Raw genomic sequence first — 11,004 nt, 5'->3', positions numbered from 1 at the left:
TTAGAAATTGTTAAATGTTCAGTTACTTTTAAAATAATTCTTCATTTTAACAGTAAATATATACATGAACTGTACGGTGAACGGTCAGGAGTTTATCTAGTTGACGTCAGTGATTTCAGTAGGTCCAGTTATCCACAATAGGGGCGCTTATTACTTGTTATTAGATAGGAGTGCTCATAAGAATGGGGGCGCTAATAAGAATGGGGGCGCTTATTGGAATAGGGGCGCTTATTTACAAAAACACATTCGAAGGGGGGCGCTTATTCGGAAGGGGGCGCTTATTGGAAGGAGGGCGCTAAATCGAATCATTACGGTAATTATTTAAACTTGTATGCCTTATCCTTAAAATAATTTTGTGAGTTATATTATCCCTTATACCTAAAATGCCAAACAGGACCTCAGCTCTCTATTTCACACATTTATATAAATACCATATTCCAGCCACGCGTCGAGCCAACTATTTTTTTTTTCCTTTGTATAAAACCGCCACAAGACAAAGAACTTTCTATTTCATGATAGTTAAACTCTTCACACATTTATAAAATACCATATTCCAGCCACGCGTCGAGCCAACAATTTTTTTTCCTTTGTATAAAACCGCCACAGGACAAAGAACTTTCTATTTCATGACAGTTAAACTCTTGAGCTCATTGGACTCTACTCTTAATTTGAAACCAACACTAAAGTACTTCAAACGTTGCCTAAAGAGGAGCCTATTCTCAACCTATTTTGAGACTTAATTGTTTTACCTTTGTTATTTTGTTTTATTCATTTTAATTACATATTAGTATTTGATTAATTTTTAAGTTACTTATTTATCTGTTTAATCTGAAAACCTCTTTTGGGACGAATAAAGTATGTATGCATGTATGCATTATTGCTTTACCGATCTTTACCTTTGAACTTGTTATTAACACGTGTCATTTTATGTTAGACATCAAGCGCCTTCTTGGTCACAGTTTCGATGCACCTACTGTGGTGGAAGACATGAAGTACTGGCCGTTTCAGGTGATAAGTGCATGAGAATTGTTTATTTAAAATCTTCAACTGGATTGATGTTGAAACGTGGTGATTCTGTGCATGGTGCTTTTGATTTAAGAAAAAAAGGGGGGTTATAGATCCTGGTTAGAAAGTTAGAACTTCGCCTTTAAACATGACGAGAGACTGATTGAAAGCATCATTATAATTATATAAGAAGTATTCCTTCAGATTTACAATATTTGAACTAACTTGCCTGAGACGCCAGAATAACATAAGATTTTCTCTTTTTGCGCGTCTTCGCCCTCACTCACCCTCCTCCAAATAGCCCCTGCTGTTACTCATACACAACAACGGAGACTTACTGAATGCAGCAATTGTAGTACATCATTTCTTCTTAAAGTCTAATTACAAAAAGGGTGTGGCGTATATATCTTCCTCACGTATAACCACCCTTGCTCCTTTTTGCTTTATAAATGCCCCTTTGGTGTTGCTTTACCTTTACGCTTTTTTTAAAAAAAATACTATTATTTAGATGTTAAACTTCATTTTATTTAAAGGTGATTTTATACGCCATGAACAAGTTTTATATGACTCATTGTAACATAGCTAGCAGAGCCGCGCAATCAAATTCAGTATACGTAAGCGTGCTCAAAATCCCGATGGAGCACGCTGATGACGTAATCGACTAGTGAAAATCTCACTGAGTAAAGCTCATACGCTGTGTTTTGCGAAAGCGATGACATATTATCTTCGGAATATGAAAAGTAAATCCTTTCAAGATTTTTCCAAGGATACGAACTACAAGGTAAGCTGTTTCTTATTACGAGACGGAAAGCAAAAGAGAAAATAAATTCGATTTTGCCGTCAAAGTAATTGTTTGTGTGCTTTTCTTCATTCAAACAACAACAACTAACGTGCGAGTCTCGAAGGACAAAAACCATTTTTTCACGGCCCTTACGTGGAAGAATGGGCAAACCATGAATGACAACAGCTCGATGGCGCTAAAAACTAGCTGCCTGACGAAAGTCTTCGCGTTTTAAGCATTACACCAAAGCGATTACGGCTCTGTTGTGATTTTGCCGCTCGGGAAAAAATTACTTCATCGGGCGCTTCATTCAACTACCGTTTTCAAACATAAATGTTTATTTACATCAATTATAAATAAAATCGGACCACAAAAATACTTAAAACTAAGCATGGAACCGATTTTTTTTACTCTTTTAACCCTTGGAATCTGTTCGGCTGTTCGAGGTTGCTTTGTTTTAATTTTCTTCCACTCGGGAGTAAATATTTTAATTTTAATTCAGCAAAAAACTAACCTCAGAATCAACAGCAGCATTTGCTGTTTTCGTCATTTCTTTCCTTCGCTCTGCCACCGTATAAACTTAGTCAATTTATCAGCCACTTGACATAAACTGCTCCAATCGTGTAAACTTGTACATGTGTAATTTATTGCTCGACCGCTAAGTTTTAATATGTTCTCACACTGTACACAATAAACACAGTTTTTTTTTCCCGCAGCCGGTTTTAAGCACAATTTCACCGGCAATGTTATAAAACAATTGGTTCATGCTTTTAGCTGTGCTTCATCCAGTTATGGAGCACTTGGGAAGTTTGGAGAGCACTCAAGAAGCTTCTTTCGTGCTCTCCAAACTTTCCGCGTGCTCCATAACTCGATGGAGCACGCTAAAGCATGAACCAATTGTTAAATGTTTCCTTTCTGTGTTACATATGTTTCGTTAACTCTATTTTACGTTATAAAGGTTATAGATGACTCGGGAAGACCAAAATTTCAAGTGCAATTTAAAGGAGAAATGAAATGGTTCTTTCCTGAAGAGGTAAACTTGATGCTTTGTCAGTCACTCAGTCAGTCAGTCCGTCAGTCAGTCAGTCAGTCAGTCAGTCAGCCAGCCAGTCAGTCAGTCAGTACAACTACAGGGGAATTACTCTAACAAGTTGTTTAGGAAAATTATTCACATCAATTTTACAATCAAGATTAAATAAATTCATCGAAACTCACAACATTCTCAACCCAGAACAATTTGGATTTAGACCAAATGCGAGAACAACAGATAGTCTTTTTATTTTGCAACAACTCATTCATAAGTACACTAAACAACATAAGAAGCTTTATGTTGGTTTTATTGATTATGAGAAAGCTTTTGATAGCGTATGGCAGTCTGGGTTGATTTATAAGTTGCAACGTTACGGTATCGAGGCAAATTCCTAAATGTCATTAAGTCCATGTATTCCTCGATTAAGAGTTGTGTTCGCATAAATAAAAACACAACAACGGATCTGTTTTCATGCAATAAAGGCATAAGGCAAGGTGATGGATTAAGTCCAGTTCTGTTTTCTTTGTTTATGAATGATTTACCAGATTACTTTAGAGTCAACAAATGCAAAGGGGTAGTATTAAACAATCAATTACTTAATTGCCTAATGTACGCAGATGATCTATTAGTATTAAGCGATTCTCCAGAAGGATTGCAACAATCACTTGACGTTATTCATAAGCACGCTCAAGAATGGAAGCTAAAAGTAAACACCAAAAAATCAAACATCATTGTATTTAGTGGTAACGGTCAGAACAAACACAAAAAAGATTTTAAATACGACAATGAAACTTTAAATATTGTCGACAAACAAACATATCTAGGCATAGAAATGACATCTTCTGGTCGTTACACCTATGCAAGAGAAATAATTAGCAAAAAGGCTACCAAAGTTATTTCCATCATTAAACGATTTCTATCCAACATTGATTCATCAACAATTGTGATACGAAATAAACTTTTTGATGCTTTAGTTAAACCCATACTTTTGTATGGTTGTGAAATATGGGGACCCGAACTTTTATCATACAAAACACATTTCGATAAAAGTACAATTGAACAAGTTCACATCCGGTTTTGCAAACAAGCATTAAATGTACCATGGTATGCAGAAAACGTAGCATGTAGAGCAGAACTAGGTCGATACCCTTTAGCAATAGACATTAAAGCATCTATCTTATGCTATTTTCAAAGATTAGAACATAAGATAACCAATCCCATATTAAATGATGCATTTCTTTACGCCAAAAAACATACTAAATCTGTTAGTTTATTAAATGATGATGAAGCATTAGGAATTCTCTCCGATAATGACACATCAGCCCCACAACTTTCAACGAATTCTTGCTCTAAAATTAAACATAGGTTAAGAAAAAATTATTTCCAAAATTGGTCAAAGGTCCGAAATTGCGTGTCAGTTAGCTCTAGAGAAAAATTCACTCACAAAGAAGTTAAAAAAGATTACCAATTAGAAGAGTATCTCACTACAGTTAAAAATCCAGCGCATCGAATAAAAATAACTAAACTAAGATTAGGGGTACATTCCCTACGCATACAGACTGGAAAATATGAAAATGCAGGAGCATCCATACCAGTTGAAGAAAGAAAGTGCTTGGTATGTAAGGATAACCACATAGAGGACGAACAGCATTTTTTGATGTATTGCAAAGGGTATAATGATATTAGAAAAGAGCTTCATTCAATCGTGTCACAAACTGATCCTCGCTTTGTAGATTTAACTGATCATGAAAAAATAAAGTACCTTCTTAAACTAGATAATTATGCTACCTCTAGAATCATAGCTAAATATATCTTCCTAATGTTTCAAAAAAGAAAAGAAATTTTAAATTGAAAGTTATATCAATAAATAGTTGTATAATTAATAGTCCAATAATTACCGTAAACGTTTGCATTGTAATTTCATTGTTTGTTATTAAGTAATTTGTTAGCATAGTTGCTATAACACCTTTATTGTAACTAGACCAATACCTCCTTTTGGAGTGTAAGGCACAATAAAGATTTACTGTTACTGTTACTGTTAGTCAGTCAGTCAGTCAGTCAGTCAGTCAGTCAGTCAGTCAGTCAGTCAGTCAGTCAGTCAGTCAGTCAGCCAGCCAGCCAGCCAGCCAGTCAGTCAGTCAGTCAGTCAGCCAGCCAGTCAGCCAGTCAGCCAGTCAGCCAGTCAGCCAGTCAGCCAGTCAGCCAGTCAGCCAGTCAGCCAGTCAGCCAGTCAGTCAGCCAGTCAGTCAGTCAGTCAGCCAGCCAGCCAGCCAGCCAGCCAGCCAGCCAGCCAGCCAGCCAGTCAGTCAGTCAGAGCGTTGGTCAATGGTCAATGCGTTGGTCAATGCAAAGGATGGGCTCATATTAGTCATATTTGTCTCAAATTTAAAAATAACACTATTTTGCATTATTTTATTCGAGAGGATCAAAATTCCATACGATGACATACTTTGTTTTCATTAGTTCTAATCAATGGAAATAATGACGGCAGAAGCAAGGATATTTTATGCCTTTACGAGTTGAATTTTATGCCTTTGACTAGCTGAATTCCCGTCAATCGACTTTTACAGGTTACCGCCATTATTTTAAAGAAGATGAAAGAGATGGCAGAGTCGTATCTCGGTACAGATGTTACTAGTGCTGTCATTACCGTCCCTGCTTTTTACAATGACTCGCAACGCCAAGCTATGAGACACGCAGGTACGTTTGCTATTTTTCTATATAGATTTTTTTAGTTGAAACTAGTAATATCTATAGTCATATTAGTAATAATAATATTTGTAATATTAGTAATATTTAATAGATAACGTAGTAGCAAAGCTAAAGTCGTATCTTGTACTGCCATAGTTCAGGCCCCAGTTGTTCGAAGGATGGATAACGTTATCCACCGGATAAGTCACTATCCGGTGGATACCGTAATATGTTATTTTTTAACGCTTATCAACTGGATGGTGATTTATCCGGTGGATAGTGTTAGCCACCCTTTGAATAACTGGGGCAATTGAGGTTAATTTAAATAGGAGGCGAGCATTTTAACATGACAACACGAGCCGCACTGGTAGGCGCGGTGGCTTAATGGTTAGCACGCTGGACTCCGGATCGAGCGGTCCGGGTTCGATCCTGGCCGGGGTCACTGTATTCTGTTTTTAGGCAAGACACTTTACTCTCATAGTTCCTATCTCCACCCAGGTGCATAAATGGGTACCGGCGAACTAATGCTGGGAGTAACCCTGCGACCGACTAACATCCTATAGAAACACTCCTAGTCGCTTCATGCTACAGAAACCGGCTCCGACCTGTATGGGCCACTAGGTTCGACGCAGACCTTAACATTACGAACAGCACTGATAAAACTTACATTCCATCCTATCAAATACTACGCACGCTATTCATTCTGTGTCATAAATGATGCTGAAAGTCGCCCCAGTTTTGTTTTTTGACTTCCTTTGAACGGCATATGAATATTGTCATGTTTGAAAATCGAGCGTTAGTTCGTTAGTTCTGAATGTTTGGGTAATAGTCGATGACTAGACTCAATAAAATGCGATCCGTTCAATTAATTTAGCAGGGTTCCCATTACGAGTGGTAAATCGAATGAAGGGAAACTAACTTGATAGAAGAACATGAAGTTATAAGATTCAGCTGACTGGGAACTGTCGCGTTCTTTCAGTAACTGCAATAAAGTGATCGCTTCCGCTTAACTGGGGTGGTTTCTGCTGGTACTGAGCTGTTTCTACCACGAGAAGTACTTTAGTAAGCCTTCCTAATTCTTTAGAAAGCAACTTCTACTGTTTCGACCATTTTATACGCAGCAATCAAGTAAACTGGCGTGGGAGGCGCGGTGGCCTAATGGTTAGTGCGCCGGACTCCGGATCGAGCGGTTTGGGTTTTAGACCTGGCTGGGGCACTGCGTTGTGTTCATAGGCAAGACACTTTTACTCTCATAGTACCTTTCTCCACCCAGGTGTAATAATCAGCTCCGGCAAATTTACTGCTGGGGTTAACCCTGCGATGGACTAGCATCCCATCCGGGGGGGGGGGGGTAAAAATACTCCTACCTGCTTAATGCTACAGAAACTATCCTATCCGACCTCATGCCGAACCACTTGGTTTGACAGCACGCTTAACCCTTTACCACGCCGTATGCAAGCGCGCACTTCTGTTTGTTGTTCCTGTGTTTTCAATCGTTATTTTGTAGTTCTTGATATTCACCTCTGAAAAGTATACTAAAACAATTATTCGACTCAGGCTCAGTGAATCTCGGCGAATATTCACTTCGCCTTCGGCCAATAATTGTTAAATATTAATACTATACATTGAAATAACTTGTTTTACTGTGCTTTGACTAATGCGATTTCAGCTTTTCTGGACTTAAACTACATTCGAAGCGACTGAAATGCGACGTATTAAGTTGGGCCTCGCAGAAAAAATATATCTTATCTCTAGTTCTGGAATCAAGGTACATAATCTTGTTTTCCTACAGGCATAATTGCTGGCCTCAATGTTTTGAACATCATGAATGAACCAACCGCTGCTGCAGTCGCCTTTGGACTCGAAAGAAAATCCGATGGGGCTGAAAGCAACGTTCTCGTCTTTGATCTCGGTGGTGGCACTTTTGACGTTTCCTTTCTTCAGACAGAGGAAGGAATCTATGAAGTCAAGTCCACCTCTGGAGACACGCATTTAGGTGGAAGAGACTTCGACGTACGAGTGGCAGAATACTTAAGAAAGGAAATGTTAAAGAAGGAACGCCAAAAAGAAATCTCCACCAAAGAACCAGCATATCATCGATTAAGAATTGCAGCTGAACAGGCCAAGCGTATCCTCTCTTCGAATGGTCAATCTGACGTTTCTGCTAAAGCTCTCTTGGAAAGTTTTGACTTGGAGACATCTATCACACGCGCAAGGTTTGTTTGATTGTTTTTGGAACACAGAAAATATTTTTTGATATTTTCAGATACAAAAAGTGAAGACTGCGAAAGGGATGTTTTGGAGGCATTGGCAGCCTTGCTTTCTAATTCAGATGTTTCATTCAAGGAACTCATACTCAGTGAATAATGAACTACTTGATTTTTACTGTTATATTTATACAATAGAGCCTAAAAACGTTTTTAAACTTGGATTTTAAAATTATCTTCAAATAATAATTATAGGATGAAGCAATTATTTAAATGACCAGGGTTATCAGGGAGAATGGACTGAGTTTCGTTCTTGATCGTCTCTTTGAACTCTTAGAGCTCTAATAAAAATACTTTTACGTAAGACTGGTTTTAAATGAAGATCCAAACTTTTGATAGACAAGCATATGATATTTAAAGGTAAATACTTAATAGGCAACTCTTTTCACAAGAGGCGTTTAAAATCATTAGAGCAGGGTATTAGTAGCGGGCTTTGAAGACCTCTGTAAAGCGTCACCGACTCTATCTCCAACACATCGAACGTTTTTTTATTATTATTATTTAACAGGTTTGAAGAGTTAAATGGTGACTTATTTAGAAGCACTTTAGAGCCAGTTGAGAAAGCGCTGAGGGATTCGAAATTCTCAAAGCAACAGATAAATGAGATACTGTTGATTGGTTGGTCTACTCACATCCCAAAGATCCAAAAGCTGCTGATTGACTTTTTTAATGGCAAGCAACTGAACAAAAGACTCAATCCAGAAGAAGCTGTGGTGGGTTGAGCTGCTGTTAATGCTGCCATAGTAAGCAAGGAAGGAAGCGCTACCATCCAAGACCTCCTTCTGTTGGACGTCGCTCCACTGTCGATAGGAATTTGAACGGACGGAGGAGTGATGACGTCATTAATCAAGCGCAATTCTACTATACCAAAAAAAAGAAACTCAAATTTTTACCACTTACGCTGACAACCAGCCCGGTATTAAAATCCAGGTAAGTTTTGTTTTATTAACAAACACAAATGTTACTTGCAGGACTTGCGATTGAAATATTTTAAAATCCCGGTAAGTTGCACAATTCGCCCATACGGGGTACCGGGATTCTACAGTTAAGCTTCGCTTCTCGGACTAATATGCTAGTTTTAAGAACATCAAATTTCCAAGGGGCAACTATCAGACCGATAGTTCCGAGATTTTTTATTGTTCACCACTAAATTTTCTTCCGCGCGCCCATTTAAAAAACGAGCATCTTAAATTAGTTTCTACCTTTTTGGAGGAAAGTCTTAAAAGCCGAAATTTAACGAACATTGTTACACGCGAATGCTGACCGACGATCCCTGTTGCAAGTGAATCTTGTAATGTATTCGTTGTGCTACATAACAAATCACTTATGTCTGATCCCTCGGGAAACCAGTTAATTTTATTTCCCTCGAATCTCAATGTTTCCCGAGGTGACAAACAAAATTAACTGTTTTCCTTGGGAGCAGTCATCAAATGTTAATTACTTTATTTTGGAGTAAAGGTCTACCAGGGCGAAAGAAGTTTTGCTAAAGATAACCTTCTCCTTGGCTGCTTCAATCTCGAGGGCATCGCACCGGCTCCGCGTGGTGTGCCTCAGATCGAGGCAACTGTTGACGTGGATAAAGATGGCATTCTCAGCGTGTCAGCAATCGATAAGGCGAGTTCTGCGATGAATAGCCTGCAGGTCATAACAGACAAGGGAGGGTTGTCCATGGAGGATGTTGATCGATTGGCTAAGGAAATCGCACAATATAAACTTTAGGTTGGAAAGGACTAAGCCTGTGTCAGTGAAAATGCGTTGAGTTATAAGTTCGTCTGTAGTCGAGTTTCAATGCAAAACTTTTCAGCATATACTACTTTTCAGATTTCAATAGATACTGTATCACAACACAATCGTCAGAGAGATGTATTAGATACTATATTTTTAAAAAAGACGCGGCGAGGTAGATGCTTCCCTCTGGTCAGCGCACAGCGACACTGAGGTGAACTATTGTCTTGGTTTATATATCAACCATCGCGATATATAGCACGTTTTTATTTTAAAACAGTAATGTAACCCAAAAAACTTAAGTGCGTTTCAATGATAAGAATCATGTAAAAGGTACATAACAACTTCAGCTGGTCAATAAGATTATGTTTCATGTATATTTCTCACCTGCAAGCTAAGTTCGGTACATTTTGAAGACAAATAAATAAACAAACGTGAGTGTTGATGTTTTTGTTGCCAAAGAGTTCACAACTCGGATAACTCGAACAAACCCGCTAACTCGAACTAACTTCCACTTCCCTTGGATTTGACCCCACTTTTCAGTCATTTTTACTCGGTTAACTTGAACTCGGAAAACTCGAAAACCCCGCTAACTCGAACTAAATGTCGTTTCCCTTGATCAAAATTTGGGTCAAATTTACCCCGATAACTCGAATTCCGGTTCTTGCAACTCGCCACGGATGCCCATTGATTAGAGCAACGAACAGATCACGTATTTGACAGCAATTTTTCACTCTTATCATTACAATTTTTGATCATGTTATTAGAGTTTCTGACAAGATAAGTTTAATTTGCACTGTACTGTATACTGGAATACTGAAAAAATCAGTAAAATTGACCTCGAAAAAAATCAGTAAAATCGACTTCGAAAACTCGAAGCCGCTAACTCGAACTGTGTTTCGTTTCCCTTCAGAATTTGAGTTACCGGGGTTTTACTTTATAAATAATTTGTCCCGCATATGTTATGCAGTACTGTACAAGAGCTTAATTTCACCACTGAGCAGTTTTTTAAAGTGAAAAATATGTTTGCACAAGTTTGTTATTCTGGTACTTTTTGCCTTACTCTCGTCGCAGTGTGTTTCACATTTTTACAATAAATGGCAGAATTCTCGCGCGCTCATTTGTCGACAGCTATGGTCGTTGAGAGTATGGACCATGAAAATTACGTAGCATGCCAGTCTACGTCATTTTGAAGGCTACGCGTCTTTCTAAAAAACGTACACTGGATATTAGGGCTAAATATTAGGTCAAATAACTGACGAACTCGACGGTGTCAAGCTAGCATAAAAAAGTGAAACCATTCAAACACCCCGTGTAAACGCGTCTTGTTTGGCTGAAACAATATTTTAACCAAGGAGACCTAGCACTTCATTCTGTTTCTTGCTTACGATTTTAGTGACATTTTGTTTAAGAGACCGGAAGAGACGAATAGTGACAATCAAAAGACGTTTCTGTTAGTTATTGTAAAATTTTCGTACAGATAAAATATTTTACCGTTAAATTTA

The 11,004-nt window shown here is 38.1% G+C and overlaps 1 pseudogene across 1 annotated transcript; it reads left to right on the top strand.

Annotated features, from left to right (window-relative positions):
- Positions 1 to 1,617: 1,617 nt before the first annotated feature.
- Positions 1,618 to 9,493, top strand: LOC144638473 (heat shock cognate 71 kDa protein-like; annotated as a pseudogene). The gene is made up of 6 exons (XR_013567954.1): positions 1,618 to 1,786; positions 2,745 to 2,819; positions 5,387 to 5,516; positions 7,300 to 7,723; positions 8,283 to 8,704; positions 9,233 to 9,493. The product of XR_013567954.1 is annotated as a heat shock cognate 71 kDa protein-like (transcript).
- The last annotated feature ends 1,511 nt before the right edge of the window (positions 9,494 to 11,004 follow it).

The sequence above is a fragment of the Oculina patagonica genome, chromosome 2, assembly GCF_052425735.1.
Source record: "Oculina patagonica isolate OP01 chromosome 2, crgOcupat, whole genome shotgun sequence".
Lineage (NCBI taxonomy): Eukaryota > Metazoa > Cnidaria > Anthozoa > Scleractinia > Oculinidae > Oculina > Oculina patagonica.
The sequence above is the reverse complement of the archived record's forward strand: the minus strand, read 5'-3'. Positions and strand labels throughout refer to the sequence as shown.